Source organism: Alligator mississippiensis, chromosome 1 (assembly GCF_030867095.1).
Source record: "Alligator mississippiensis isolate rAllMis1 chromosome 1, rAllMis1, whole genome shotgun sequence".
NCBI classification, from domain to species: Eukaryota; Metazoa; Chordata; order Crocodylia; family Alligatoridae; genus Alligator; species Alligator mississippiensis.
The window spans coordinates 279,425,884-279,442,069 of NC_081824.1; the positions used below are offsets into that span (position 1 = coordinate 279,425,884).

The 16,186-nt window shown below is 41.2% G+C and overlaps 1 protein-coding gene across 5 annotated transcripts in view; it reads left to right on the plus strand.

Moving 5' to 3' along the window:
• Window positions 1-16,186, plus strand: part of USP25 (ubiquitin specific peptidase 25) — a 155,312-nt gene that overhangs the window by 58,306 nt on the left and 80,820 nt on the right. The gene's annotated exons all lie outside the window — the stretch shown is intronic.

The window sequence follows — 16,186 nt, forward strand, 5'->3', positions numbered from 1 at the left end:
TACTATGTTTACAGAATCTAAAAAAAATTCTATATATACATAGGTACTTATCATAGGCTGTAGACTTGCCTGGTTTGGGTAAGTGAGACATCACGGTATTTGAAAATATTTCAGAATATTTGAAAAAAGCATCATCTTTCAAAGGTAGAGGGTGGTCTCAGTGGCATCTGCAATGTTCTAAGAATATTGGAAAATGAGTGGAGGGAGACCTGAAGGAAGAAAAAGGAGAATGATTGCCTTGTCTCTGATGACCAGGGATCCTGGTTTTCCCTGATTTAAAAAATTGCAAATTCTCTGATAAAGCCCTCATAATCTGTGATTAAAATGAAAGGCCCCTCATAGCCCTCCCCACAGCCTCCTGGCCCTGCTGGTGCCTCTCACTCCCCCCCACAGCTCCCCAGTCCTGCTAGCGTCCCTCACCCCCAACACACAGCCCTCTGCCCCTCACCCCCCAGCCCTCTCAGAGGGGAACCCCAGCTGCCAGGACTATGGGGCCAGGGACCTAGGTCTGCAGCCTGCTACCTCCAGCAGGAGGTGGTGGCTGCTGCACAGAGCAGAGCATGGTGCCCTGCCCTGCTGCCTGCCTGCTGCAGTCTTGGTTGGGGGGAGGGGTGGGCAGTTACCTGTCACTGCATGCACTTCCAGGGGAGCAGAGGGGACCCATGCCTCCCAGATCTGTGCACAGGGTAGGAGTGGTCTGCGCGCTGCAGACTACCTAAAGCGTCCCCTGAGCATGTTGCAGGAGTGAGGGGCGTAACCCTGCACTGCGGTCCTGCTGCTGCTGTGCACACAGGGGACGCCTCTCTAGGGCAGCATGGAGCTTGCAGTGGCAAGGAGATCCCCACATAGCCCTGCTGTTCCCTGCAGCACTGGGTTGCACCCGCTGAGCTGCAGAGGCCCCAGGGGAGGGCAGCAGGGTGGGGAAGCCATGCCCCCACCCATTGGATGAGCTGCCCACAGACTTCATGCTGGCGCCATGTGGCCATGCAGCCCGGAGCCCCAAACTCTACGCACTGCCGAACTCCCTCCCTCCCTCCCTACGGGGGCCTCAATCCCCCTTCCCCCCAACTTACTGGTCACGTGCATATGCATGCACATGGCACCCCCTGCCTGACTGCCCTCCTCCCACACCTCCCAGCTCCTTTCAGGCTGGAATTTGGCCAGCCGGCAGTCAGCTTTTTGCAAAACTGCAAAATCCGCAGGTTTCTCCCCTAAAATGAGCAGTCCACATATTCCTCCGGTAAAGTGTAAAATCTGGGATTTTCTCCATTTTCTTGTGGGAAACAGGAAACCCAGGTCCCTGCTGATGATATAGTTTTATGGAGATGTTGCAGTCCCTTCACTGAACAGTGAATCTTTTATAGGGCAGCAGTAAAGCATGTGCACAGAAAAAGAGGAGATGGCTGACAGACAAGAATTTGGGAAGGAGAAAAGGGCCAATGCCTAGTCATGTTGTTTTGAGTTAGTTTGGCTAGTCCAGTCAATGTGTATGTGCAATTATTGTGTTAATTTGTAGTATGTACAACTGATGGGAAGATGTTAATTTATGTGTATCAGTAATTTTTAAAAGATGTAGAATCACAACATCAGAAGCATTTAAATGCTGTCATTGGGATTTTTTTAGGTTAGTAAAGCAATGAAAGCAGTTTTCAGTAGTCATTATTGGTATGCCGAGAAATTAAGGTTGAAATTAGACTAGAAGTGTTGACTAGAATTAGACCAGAAGTACTGTTAGTATGGTTAAATGAGAAATTGATCTGGCTGTGAAGCTAGATAGGGATAGCAACTTCTTGTCACTGCAGGATTGCAATATGAATTGGTTGCATTGCTGTAGAAACATGCCAGAGCTATTCTGACTTATGCAGGAAAGACCAAATTCTGCCACTTATACTCATTGTGAAATACCTTCTTCAGTGAGCAATCCTATTAATTGTAGTAGGCTTCCTTGAAAGGAAAGGTATTGATCAAATGGATAGGTGTGTCACCATTTCCTTATTTGAGTAAAACTTAATATGCTAGTAGTGAATGTAATATATTTTTTGTATATAATACTTATGAAATGTTAGGATTTAGTAAAAACTGAAGCACTGACATTTTAATTTCTATTTATTTTCATGGGTATTTCCAAACGTATATGTCACTGGAGGGGGGAGGCAGGGGGTGGGGAGGGGGTTGTGAAAATCACCAAGACAAGTTTCTTCAATAGTCTACAGCGGTTCTCTATGCACATTACTGTCTGATATGTTAAAAAATACTTGATACATCATTTTCTTTATCTCTGCTTTTTGACAAATTGAATTAAAACCATGATATTTCAAACACACTTTATTAACCTGAATTACAGCTAACATCTTGCACTGTAAAGGAGGAAGGAGGGGGGGAGAAAATGGAAAAATCCACCTTGCTGTTCCTTTTGTTGTATGTGTGGTCTTTCATGACTGGAATGGTGAACACAGCCCAGTTAGTTTCTTATTTTGCTTTTAGCGCCTCTTATCTCTTCCAGGGTCATGTAAACTAACTGAATGCTAACATGTCTGAATTTTATACTTTCCTGAAGTTCTTCAGCTCTGTGCGTACATACGCGTTGTTTCTTTTTAATAGGAACATTGCTTTGATGTTGGAAAGCAGGTTTATTTTACCCCCAACATTTACAAAATGCCTTGGCATCCCATTAACTTGTTGCTTTACCAACATCTCATTTACAGATTGCTTTCAATCTTTTTGGAAATTTGACAGTATTATTATAAGTACTTTTAAAAAAAAATGTTAAAAATGTCAACTTTTTAAGGATATTTTTTTTGTTTTGTTTTGTTTTTTTGTTTTTGTCCTCTGAGTTTCATTCTGTTAACCAGTGGGAACACTGAATTGTGACAGTTTAGGTTCAGCATAGATTTCTATGCTATGATCTCATGTTAAGTGAACCCCTTGTGCAACTTTATACCTTGAAAATGGATTATATAGAGGACAGGCTAGATTTTATGGTCATCACTCATACTGTGAAAATCTCTTGCATTCACAGTTACAGTATTAGAGCTTGGTAGACTGTTAGTAATTGTTCAGAACTGGAAAAAATCAGTCTAAATAAAAATAATTTTGCTTGATTTTTCTTAATCTATATTGTTGAAAACATGGCTTAAGTGTTGTCAGTCAACAAGGGAGAATTATATTTCAAACAACCATACCAGTAAACTACATGTGGTTTAATTTTGGACGTTATCTAATCCAGTATTTATTTAACTGCAGGATGGATGGACTCCTTGGCTTGCGTCAACTATGTGAAAGTATTTCAAGCTTTCTTAGGAGCACTTTGAAACCTGACACATTTGATTAGTTAACATTAGATATTATTGATCTCTCTGTTTTCATTTTTGTTTAGATTATGTTACAAAACAATCTCTTTTCCCTATCCTGCATTGTAGAAACGCTTGCAGGTTTAAGAATTTTAATGTATCACTTATTTCAGGCAGTATTGTTTTACTTTCTCACTATCTGCCCATTGTTCATCGAATTTTTACTTGAATCTGATGATTAATAGCTAATTCCAAATTAATTTGAAAGAGTAAATTATCTAGAACTTTCAGTTATAGATAGGTGGCAGCAAAAATTTGTGGGGAGAATTGATAATCTCTAGAAATTATTTTATATGTAGATTATATATACAAAAGGATTTTTGTCTCTTCATTATGGATAGGGAAAATGAGTCTTTGAAAATATAACATATTTGCAGGCCAAAGTGTAAAACATACAAGCCCATTATAAACTAATACTGCATATTATGTTCTGTAGCTTTAAGATAAGTCCCATTAAGGTTTCCATCTAAAAAATAAAATGTTTTAGACTAGATCCAAACTACAGATAAATTCTTGTTGGTGGGGGGGAGGGGATATAAGAAAAAAAAGCTGTGATAAAACAAGCATTTCCTTCTCTTACCTGCCAAGACATGACTTAAAACCCTTAGGAGTCTATCCCTAAAGTACACTTGATGAAGTTACTAACACCAGCAAGCGTTGGAAGGAATGCATCTGCCTGTTGTTTTACAGTAGCTTTGTAGTCGTGATGGTCCAGGAAATATGCGAGAAATGTGTTGTTGGTAATATCTTTTATTAGACCAGATTTATAGAGGAGAGAGACTTTGGATAAGCTTTGCAGCGCAAATTGCCTTTCTCCCAGGTCTGTGAAAGGCTGTATCTGCTCCTTTCTTAGGCTTGAGGAGTGGGTTTTTGTTCCCCATGACTTGTCTAATACCCTTCCCCCACTACAAATTGTTGTTGGCCTTTAATAGCTGTTTGAGGTATTAAGGAAGGTATTTGTTGTTATAGTGATTATTTATGTATTGAAGTAGACCTTGGGCATGACAGTCAGGACAGGCCCACGATTGTCTATAGGAAGATATGTTTTCTCTTCCTAACAGTTTACAACCTAAAGCCTTGATTTGCAAAACTCTCTCTTGTTGAGACCCATGGGGCTACTCTTGTGTGTAAATCTATTCATGTATGCAGTCTGTAAATCTAGTTTAGTATATAAGATAAGGGACTACCTTAGGTTGTAAGTTGTTATAGAGAAGGGTTGAAGGGGATCAAGGTATGATGATATAAAAGGAGTGGTTATGAACAGTTAGAAATTTGTGCAACTTACTGATTCTCTGCTGTTTTAATTAATATATTGCAAAAAACAGCTATTAGTCATTCTGTGCTTAAAGGTTCGTTTAAATATTGTCCAGTAAGTATCATCTGGAGGAGAAACGCATTGAACAATGAGGACAAAACAAAATACAGAATAATTGCATATTTTATGATCCCTGTCCATATAGTGCAATAAGACAGGGTCCTTCCTGTGTGAAGAAGAAAAATCCTGTGTGGTTAGATGCATTATGGTTGCCAGCTGTGCTGTACTTCACTCGTTTTATGTTATCCCTCTTGCATTGCAGCAACAGGTGATGGGGCTGGCTCAGTTTGGAAAATGTAATCCTACTTCTCTTAAATGGACATCTTGATTGCAAGCTCCATGTTTCCCAATCACGTTAACCAACTGGCCTAATTAAGTTTTGCCCCCATAAACCTTTTCCTTTGATAGCCCATGGCAATGGCTGATTCGTGACTCAAACACCTGTCTTAAAACAAATCTTTGTTTACGTGACTTGAATGTATATAGCATACAGTAGAGTCCTGTACATGCAATTCCCCCTACCCCTTGGTCTGCTTTTCTTAACCAGCAACCAGGGTCAGCGGGTCTCAGGGAATTTGTAAGGAAAGACTGTCATTCTTGCAACCTCCTATCTGTCAGTCTGCATCTGCTTGCATGTTTGTCAGCTCCTCGGCAGCCTCCCATTCTTCCTGGGGCCAGCATCTTTAGGGTTTAGGATCTTAGGCATCAGACTTGCGAAGATTTAAATCTGTCTTCTATCTGATGAATCATAATGTGAACACATTAGGGGGTGAAACTAAGAATAGTCATGTAATCGTAATTCTGGCACTTGCTGACCTTTGAGTGCTTGAATTGACAACCTTTAATGTATCTTCATTTGCAGGTCCTTTTGTTTCTTTCTTTTGGTAAAAAAAAGAAAGGAAGAAACTGAGGAAAGAGGAAAAAAACCCCCAAACAGTTTGATCATGTGCCAAAAGATTGAAACCCACATTGTTAGCCAGGTTTAAACCTGTAAATCTATTGCACAGATGTATAATACTATCTAAATATCTATACAAGCATATTTCACAGTTTTTTCACAGATTTTTGCTGAGATCAGACAGATGGTGTGGTGCAAGGGTCCTGGGGTTATGTTTCAGGCTTCAAAGGAGAGCTAGTGCCAGTGGACACAGATGTCTAAAACCCAGTGCCCTATCCACTCCAAACTTCCCTCCTTCCATTCTGTCTCCTGTGTCTTGTTCTAGCCCCTAGGCTTAGACAGTCCAAATCTTACCCCATTATTTGTCTCCCATCCCCCTCAGCCTGTTACACCCATTAGTTCCCAGTGCAAGTCTCCCTCCAGTTCCTCGCTCCCTTTTCTCATTTTCTTCCTATGGTTCTTCTTCCGGTTTTTCTTTCCTGCTTCCAGTCATGCTGTATGGGTAGAGCAGGGGTCTACTACCTACAGCTGATGGACAGATCTAGCCTGCAAAGCAGTTTTGTCTAGCCTGCATTGTATTTAGTTACAACTTCAGCGGCAATGTGGTGGGTGGTTGCATGTGCAGTAGGATGTCAGTGGCTGGGGGAACTCGTGGTTGTGAGGGGATTGGATCGGTGGTTTGCTTGGAAGCACATAGCAATTCAGTGGCAAGTGGGAAGGGGCGGTTGACTCAGAAGCAGCAGCCCATTTTTGATGTGAGCTGCACTAATTTTGGCCTGCTGTGCCTAAAAGCCTATCAACCTCTGGTTTAGAGCCTACTTGTTGTGCAAGTTCCACTTTCAAGCAGTGCAGTAAAACCACCTAAAATCAGAGCCCGTTATGCAGAGCGATGGGGGCCCACCCTTTTGGCAGGCTTGCCACAAATTAGCCCCACACCCTCCCTGAGTGTCGCTCTGACCCTCTTCCCCTGCCCTATCTGCTATCTGCTTTCTTCGCTGTGCTCCCTGCCTAACCTGCAATTTTGCTTTCTGCTCCCTGCCCTGTCTGCCACTATGCTGTCTGCTCTTTCTCCCCAATCTGCCATATGCTGCACAAAGAGCCTGCTCATGCCACTTGTGGCACTTGTGCCATAGGTTGGCCACTCCTTTAGGGTTCAAGCACAAAACAGCAGGTCCTGTCCCAGACAGCTTTAAAATATGAATAGGTGGGAGAAGGCAGAAAGAACAGTGTAATGGCAGTAACCGAGACCCTATTATTTCTCCACAATTTTTTGAGGGATAGAGATTGGGCTTAATTGAGAGGGAATAAACTAAGAGGAAAGAGAAATGAAAGGAGTGAGTGTACATTGAAAGAAAGAGTGCCAAAGGGCACAAGGCAGCTCCTCATCTGGTCCCAGTCAGAAGGTTAAATGCTGGCAAAATTATAAAGTCCCTGCTTTCAGTTTATAATAAAGTGATAAAAACTTAAGTAATCAATAGTGCTACTGCCTCTGTCTATAGTAAAATATTTTTCTATTTAGTTATAGCATAAATAAGGCAGTAAATAACTGTCTTTGGGCAGTGATCCCACTGCAGTATGTAACTTCTAGGTTTAATATTGTATTTAAACTTGTACACAGAATAGACACATTAAGACTACTGACACATTTGCTACCTCTGCACTTGTCATATACTTACAGAATTTGAAAGCTTTAACCATATAAGGAAATGTTGGCAGTTATGTTTTCTTATACTTGGTGCTGAATCTTTACTTAGCTTTGAGAATATGATAGAGTAGAGACTGACTGGTAGTTTTCACTGTTTGCCAAGACCACGGTGTACACTAAATTATTTTGGGGAACTTCCAATTTATACTTACTCTACTGCCTTCTAAATTTCATGTTATTTTCAGGTATTAAATGTTCTGTAAATAGTAGCCTGGTAACACTGCTGTGAGCTATTTATTTAAAACTGTTGATTTAACCCAGGTTTGCTAATGTTCTTAATTTAGTTTAACTTTTCGGTATCAAAACCTTTTCCCATCTTGCTTCTTGTTATTCTTAAAACTTTTAGAAGAAAGCACAACAACCTGAAACTAAATGCTGTTAATTTTTAACTTAGAACACTGAATCATTGAATGAAAACAGGCCGTAACACCTAATAAAGCTGCGGGTTGAATTATTTTCCCCAAAGATGTAAAGCTCTACGGCTAAATTTTCTGCAGAACGTGAAAAAGCTTAAGCATTTCAGTTCTCCTTCCTAGTCTCAGTTTCACTTACCTTTCCTTCTGCATATGTTTTGTTATGCTGTACTGTTTGCCCTATGAAATAGGAACATATCTGTCCACAGGGGTTTTGTTTTGGAGATAAAAACTCTTTGGATGCTTTTCCTATAAGTTTAAAAACGATCTGGCTCAAGTCCCGGTTGTGTGAGTTATCCTTCAACCACAGTGTCTCTCTCTCTCCTTCCCACTGCCCTTGCCCCCAAACAAATGAAGATTTTCAGGAAGTTCTCTAACTTTGTCAGCACCTCAGATAATTACTCTGGTCCTTCCCCTGTTAAGTAGGAAATAATGTACAGAGCCGTTGTTTCCTATGAACAGTTTTCTTGTTGCTAAGCTCTCCTGCTACCTTTATTCCCCTTGTAATTGCTTTCTTCACTTCCTGCAGGAGGGTTCTAGTACATTTTCAGCAATCAGTTCCCTTCAAATTTAAACTTCTGCCTTTAATGCAGTTCAAGAATGATTTGCAATCCTTTTGGTTCAAAACTGGCTAATTGCTCTGTAGTGTCTCAAAATGCTTGTGTGATCTTTTCTAAGGGATTATGTTAATACTGATTATACCTATTATAGTAGTACCTGCAATAGAAACCCATTGTGCAAGGTACTGTATAAATATGCAGGAACAGACAGTCCCTGTCCCACAGTATTTAAAGTATAAATAGGTGGGGGAAAATGTATAACACAGAAGTAGAGTGAACAGCAGACAACAGTATGCTATTTTCATTCCATTTAGGGGGTTAGTTAAGAGGGTAAAAGGAAATGGAAAGAGAAGTGAAGAAAAAGAGAGACGATGTTAAAAGGAAGGGCTGGTGAGGGAGCAGACCGGTAAAAAATAGATAGGAAAAATGGGTGTATAGGGAAGCTGAGATGAAGAAAATGATGTTGTGAGACATTTGAAGCAAGCAACCAGTTGGAAAGATTCTGTGAGCAACGCTGCCTATGCTTCACCCCACTGGATGCTTGGTTAAAACTGTTTCCATTTGGAACTTGATTATAGTCTTGGCTCAGCCAATCCCATTTTCCTCCCCCTAAACTTGGGGTGCCTGCAAATCCAGGTATTACCTGTAATACCTTTGAACTTCCTCACTAAAAGCTTTCTTTTTCAGTGGTCTGGTCATGCTTGGTTCTTTATGCTAGGTTTTGTTTTGCTTTGGCTCTCTAGGTAACTTTATTGTCTGTTTATTTTAACATGTCCTCCCTTCATTGTAAAATGGAATGTTTGAAAAACTTAGGCTGCAAAGTCAAGTGTCTTAGCAGTTAGGAAAGTTTGTTTTCAGTCTTAATTTGACCATATACATTACTGCATAGTTATTATTTAATAGGATCCCTGTAGTGTACAACAGTGATTCTGAAACTTTTTAGGCTGAAGGCACCCCTCTATAGCTTTTCTGAGTTTAGTGGCACCCTGTTTTAAAAAAAACAAACACATTTATAACAGTGTGTAAAAGCTAATTTTGCACATGAGCACATTCTTTCTATTATTCCCATCCTCCCTGGGACTATTTCAGATAAATCTGGTGGGCACTCTCACACACCCCTATGTGTCATCTCCACTTGCCATGGGGCTGCTCACCTAGGGTTGACCGTCTTTTCAAAAGGGAAAGGTGGCGCACATGCCCACCTTCCCCTCCCAGTCCCCCTCCGCTGCCGCTGGCACGGCTGGACCAGAGCTGAATGGAATGAGGGTGAATGCAGGCTGCAGTTTTGGAGCTCCCCACTGTCTTTCCCCTGGGAGTCCCTCGCTGGTCACGTTCCCCTAGCTCATCCAGCAGCAGTGGGGGCCACAGCTCCACGCTGCTGCGATTCTTGCTGCCAGGTGGACAGGGGGTGCCTTGCCATAGCAGTGTGGCCAGTGTGGGGCCCTCAAGAGCAGGGCAGGGAGTCCCAAGCCCTCAGTGGGCTGCCTGCATGTCCTCCTACCCCATGCACAAATTTGGGTGGAGGCATGTGCCCCACCATGCCCTCTGGCCCCTGGATGAGCTGTCCATGGCTCTGTGCTACTCCATGCCCTGGTCCCATGCACCGCTCTGGCTGGGCAGCACCTTCAGTCCCTGTCCCACTCCCTCCCTCACTGTGGGGGCCTTGATCTGCCAGCCTGCAAGGGGAAACCCACTGTTTCCCAGGGATCCCTGTATGACACTGCATCCGGGACAAATGCTGTACCTGGACTTGATGTTCTCATTCCTGGACTGTTTCACCCAATTAGGAATGGGTGGTCACCCTATGCTCCCCTCAGCTTGTCCCCATTTTCTTCCCTGCTCTGTGCATTTTTCTGTATATCCTCTGCAACACCCAAGCTGCCTACTGCTTTCCTAGCCCTCTGTTCTGTATTGAGGGCTGCTCTTATGACCTACAGCAGCTGTCTTACCCTCACTGTGCAGATCCCATAGGCAGCAGTAGTGGTCAGTGAGTGGCTTATAGCAGGCAGACTGTATGCACGAAGGGTGGGGGTGTCTGAGCTCCCATAAGGAAGTACTGGCAATGGGCACAAGCAGGGGGAGGAGACCTGGGGGCACCCCCTATAAGTTAGCACTTGGGGCTTGTAACCCCCTTGCTCCCTCTACTTATACCAGTGCAACCTCCTTTCAGGCTGGGCTGCAGTGGAGGCCTCTCCTACAGCAGCTGCTTCCTGGTCCATCCCTAAATGGTCCTTTCAGAAACAGAGGAGCTGGAGCAGTTCCACATGTTGGGGGAAGCAGCAGCACTCCTGAAATGGTCTGGCGGCACCCTGATTGAGAATCACTGGTAGATGAGCTCAACCTCCATGAGGGCAGAATTCAGGTTACAGAAGCATGAATCTGAGAGTTCTCAATCTTGCTTGCTTGACTTTGCAACCTAATGTATCTTCTCTTTGTGTGTTAAAAAATACTTCATTTTTAATATCATAAAGTTTCTCCATTGTTTGTTCCCTCCTTTTTATTTTTGTGCAGTATCTCTTGATAAACTGCAGTCCTTAACTGATCAGTCTTCAGTTTAAGCCAATAAACCTTTTCAACAGAGAGTTTAGTGAAGTAGGTTTTCATTGCAAACCACTTAACCTTTTATAGGTGGTTAGGTTTACCACATACAGATGGCTATGTCTCTGTCTGATGTGGAACAGCTTGTTTCATAGGGTTTCTTTTTCTCTTCTCTTTAGTTTCTGTTTCATTTCTTTTCTTAACTTCAGTGTTTTGGCTTAGGCCCAAAGTGGAGATAAAATTAAAAAGAAATGAACAAACAAAACCAACCCCCTCCTCCCCAGCAAACTTCCTGAAAAAGCAAACAAGCTTCCCCCCCCCCACCCCCCCAACTACACAACTTCCTGGTTCATGTTTTTGGAAAGAATATGCTTCTGTCTAGATAGGTCTTGCGTATGATTACCACCCCCCACTTCCAGTTACTGTAGCTGCTTCTGGAATGGATGTGTTCACCTGAATGGTATTATTCTTTTTTTGCTTCAGTAAAATGCTAGTGAAACTAATCGGATTACCCACAGTCAGCTACCTCAAGCAATATATCGAAATAACCAGGACCAAACAAGCCTTAATCTTGTTCTTTACTTTCTTAAAGAGAAAATAATTAATTTTTCTTAACCCATCTGGCTTACTTTTAGGTGCTGTACAAAACAAAAGAGGACAATAGTCTCTTTCCTAGTGAACTAGGAAAGGATAAGGACGTTATATGAACTGCATAGCTCTGAGGAAATGCACTGAAGTGTTGAAATGCATTAAAAATAATATATGACTCAAACTCATAAAACATCTTGCTTATTAATGTAATTTAGCTACCATAATATCATTGAACAACGTTCAGACGTCCACAGTCACTTTCTTTTTGTGAAGTTGCTTTACTAGTGCTACTTGAAAAGTATGTTCTATTTTTCAGTTTCCTGCCAGTTAAACCCTCCTACATTTGTCTCTAGTTAGTTTTTATGTTTTTTTTTTTTTTAAAGCCATATGACTCTTAAATCTTAATGTTAATTTGCTGAATAGACAGCTTGTCATTTTGCACTGCTGACACATTTTCATCATTGTACACATCTCCATCATGGTGCCATCACCATAGTTAACCCAACTCATAGCAGAAAAATAATGCAAACCAGAGTGAGTCAGGACAGAGGAATCAACAGGTGCACTTGGAAAAGGAAACTTGAATGTGACTCCACCAACGAGTCTGCCAGCATTTAACGATATGCCTGTTTCATTCCACATAACTGTCAACACACAGAGGCTATGTTAATTACTAGACTTTAATTGCAACCTTGGATGTCTGATATCATGTTTTCAGTATTTGTTACCTTCGTAAGATACTCGCTCTTGTTATTTCTGCATCGTCATACATTTTGCAGAATTTGTTGATTCATAGGGGATGTATTAACTCCTTTTTGTTGCATGGACAGTCTTTAGTCAATGTTATAATTTATTGCTGATTAGGCAAAGATGCATTTTATGATACAGAAACCTTCCTTGTTTAACCCTGACCATCTCTTGCTCTCTGATTCTGAGAGAAAATGACCAAGTAATTCATTCCTTCAATTCTTAACCTTTTACAAGCTCAGTTCAGGGATGCCATTATGAAAGATGTATAAAATTGCCTGAATTACTTGGTTATGTAGTACCTGAATTACCTGGTAGTGTGGGAAATGATAGGTTAGTAAACTATTTTCAGTATTTTCTGGATAGATATATTTTTGCCTCATTTCTTTCATAGATTCATAGATTCATAGATGTTAGGGTTGGAAGGGACCTCAATAGATCATCGAGTCTGACCCCCTGCATAGGCAGGAAAGAGTGCTGGGTGTAGATGACCCCAGCTAGATACTCATCTAACCTCCTCTTGAAGACCCCCAGGGTAGGGGAGAGCACCTCCTCCCTTGGGAGCCCGTTCCAGACCTTGGCCACTCGAACTGTGAAGAAGTTCTTCCTAATGTCCAATCTAAATCTGCTCTCTGCTAGCTTGTGGCCATCGTTTCTTGTAACCCCCGGGGGTGCCTTGGTGAATAAATACTCACCAATTCCCTTCTGTGCCCCCGTGATGAACTTAAAGGCAGCCACAAGGTTGCCTCTCAACCTTCTCTTGCGAAGGCTGAAAAGGTCCAGTTTCTCTAGTCTCTCCTCGTAGGGCTTGGTCTGCAGGCCCTTGACCATACGAGTTGCCCTTCTCTGGACCCTCTCCAGGTTATCCGCATCCTTCTTGAAGTGTGGCGCCCAGAATTGCACGCAGTACTCCAGCTGCGGTCTGACCAGCGCCCTATAGAGGGGAAGTATCACCTCCCTGGACCTATTCGTCATGCATCTGCTGATGCACGATAAAGTGCCATTGGCTTTTCTGATGGCTTCGTCACACTGCCGGCTCATGTTCATCTTGGAGTCCACTAGGACTCCAAGATCCCTTTCCACCTCTGTGCCACCCAGCAGGTCATTCCCTAGTCTGTAGGTGTGCTGGACATTTTTCCTCCCTAGGTGCAGCATTTTGCATTTCTCCTTGTTGAACTGCATCCTGTTGTTTTCTGCCCACTTGTCCAACCTATCCAGGTCTGCCTGCAGCTGTTCCCTGGTATCTTCTTTTAGGATAGAAATGAGAAAAGAGCTGACAGTTGAATATTTTCAAGCAGTAGAAGTAGTTATGCATGTGACATTGAAGCAACTGATTTTAGTACTGTGTGTTGATAATCTGCGGACCTAGAAATTGAAAGAATCCCTTAAGAGAATGTCTGTCTGAAACTGTAATGATAAAGCCTGATTGATTACCCTGTGTCTAGAGGCAAAAGTTAGGGATGCTCTAACCCTGAAAGACTTATTAATGACATTACATTTCTTATAATTTTAGCATTATAGTGGCAGCTGTCACTTAAACAATAGCAAAATGATTTGCTAATGTTTCTTTCATCTGCCTTGCTTTTTTGGTTTTAATGTGTTCATTGTTTGCACACATTAACATATAATACAATATTGAGTGCTATTTGTTAACTCTCAGAGTACAGAGGATAAGGATATTCAATGTTAAAACAGACTTCATTGTCTGTTTATAGTAATAATAATAAAGTTATTATTTTTTAGTTTAGTAGCCTTTTATATGTCCAAATTGGAAATCAGAAGCCCACATACATAGAGAAGTTTTAATATTTTTATATCTTTATTTTATTCCTCAAACAGAATTTTTTTTACTTCCTTGTGGTATGCTGGAAGTTGCCCCTGTGGGTATGAGCAACCATTTCCATTGTTTTAGAAGGGAAGAGGGAGCTGCTGTTCAGAAGCATTCAGCAGCTGTTACAATCTGTTACATATCTATGATATCCTGTAGCAATGCAAGTTACCACATTTCCCCAGCTTTGACCCTGAATGAAACTGAGTTAAAGCAAAAGCAGTTTTACTAAATTTGTATCACTACAGAATCATGCATCTTAACAGCTTGTTTTCTGTATCCATTGGTATCACTGTGATTGTTGCATCTGTTTGTACCCTATTTTTCCCTGCCATCCCTGAGCTGAGCCAGATGATCCCAGAATTTCTTTCAGTACTAATTGTTTCATATTACTCAATTTTGCTGTTGGATGTTTTATGCACCCCCTTCAACGTTCCTATCAACCTCTTGCTACTTTCTGTATATTGAAAGGCACAGAGATAGAGGTCTGGTCTTTGGTCCATTCATATTCTTCCCTGTGCCCAGAGCTAGAAACCCTCTTTTACTGAATTATTTCTACCTATTGCCCTTTCTATGTCTTCTCAGGTGATTGAAACTTATCTGTTGGCTTACAAATTTGATTGTTGCTCTTTGACTCTTCCTATGTATACACACACACATAAAGAAAATAGAATAATAGATGGATAAGGTTTTTGTAATGAATGGGATTTTCATTATTTTTGGTCATGGTTCAGAGACGTTTGAGTAACAAGAATGTTTCTTATTCAGCTTTATAAGCAGACAAGGTTCTTTGGGTAAATGCGATATCTTTTATTATACCAGCTAAATAGTTGGAAAAATTGTTCTTTGCAAGCTTTCAGGTACAAACACCCTTCTTCAGGCTTTCATTCCACCCAGGAAAGAACACAAAGCAACAACAAACTCTCCCTGTGGCTGAAGAAGGGTGTTTGCACCCAAAAGCTTGCAAAGAACAATGTTTCCAACTGTTTAGTTGGTTTAATAAGATATCACATTTACCCAAGAAACCTTGTCTGCCTACATCCAAGGCTACAACCAACAACTCTTACTCATCTTTAAATTCCCAAAAAAGGGATGGATGTTTTTACATGATTGTCACCGCACTGAGAATTCAGTTAATTTTATGTGGAATATTGGCCTCCACATCAAACATGCAGATTTTTAATAGTAAATACTTCATTCTTATGACTAAGTCTGTGTATAACAATGGATCCATATACTTTCTTATTTGTGGCACCATAAGTCAGTTTATTTTAAATATTTTGGTTTGTAGGGGTGTCTGTCATATCTTTTTTGGGTGGAATTTTATTTATTCTCCTTCAGTACAATTTTGGGGCTTAACTCTCCTTTCCAGGTTTCTTTCATGATGGAAACTTCAGTGCAAAACCTATGGTGATAAAGATGACTCATGTCTATTTTGTTTTATTAGAGATAAAGGTATGCAAGAGATTCAGAGGGTAAAAGTTTCACATAATATGTAAATTTGCAGAATTCCTAGGTTTAGTGTAGGAATCCCTACTCAATACAGACAAAGAAAATTAATGATGGTATTAGATTTTTCAGAATCATCTTGATATTCATTATTTTGTGATATCTGAGCTTAACAGTGATGCTCAAGTGTATCTTTAAACTGAATTGTTTTTTGTGCATGATAACTTCTGGTTCCATTTTTGGTAGTTTTCAGGTAGTCATGTTATATAAAATAGGAAAGAGAGAGAGAAGAGAACTTGAACTTATCTCTGTCAGTGCAGGTGTGAATCACTTACCTTCTAGGAAGAAGTGGGTCTTTTATAGTGCTTTTTTTCTAATGTCTTACTGATCTACTGTACTGAGACACGCGTCTTCAAATTCATTTTTGCTCTGTGCTTACCCATTGCTGATGTACATTTTCACATTGCCTAAGAAATAGTTTTGTATTTATTCATCTTCCTTTCCTACTGATAGCCACATGTATCTTGGTAAGGAATTCACCAGAAAGTTAGGACTAGGGGGGATTTAGTAATTTCAGATTTCAGCTCTCAGTCTCATGTTATCTGGAGACCAGGAATATTCATACAGGGCAAGGATATCAAGCTTATCTGGCCTTAATCATTCTTGTTAGCAGGATGGCATGAGGCTGGCCCACAGGCTGAATCAAGCCCACAGATCCTCACCCCCCTTTCTCTCCCCCAGCATATCTGCTCTGGTGGCCACCTCAGCCAGTCTGGGACTTGTGCTGCTTAT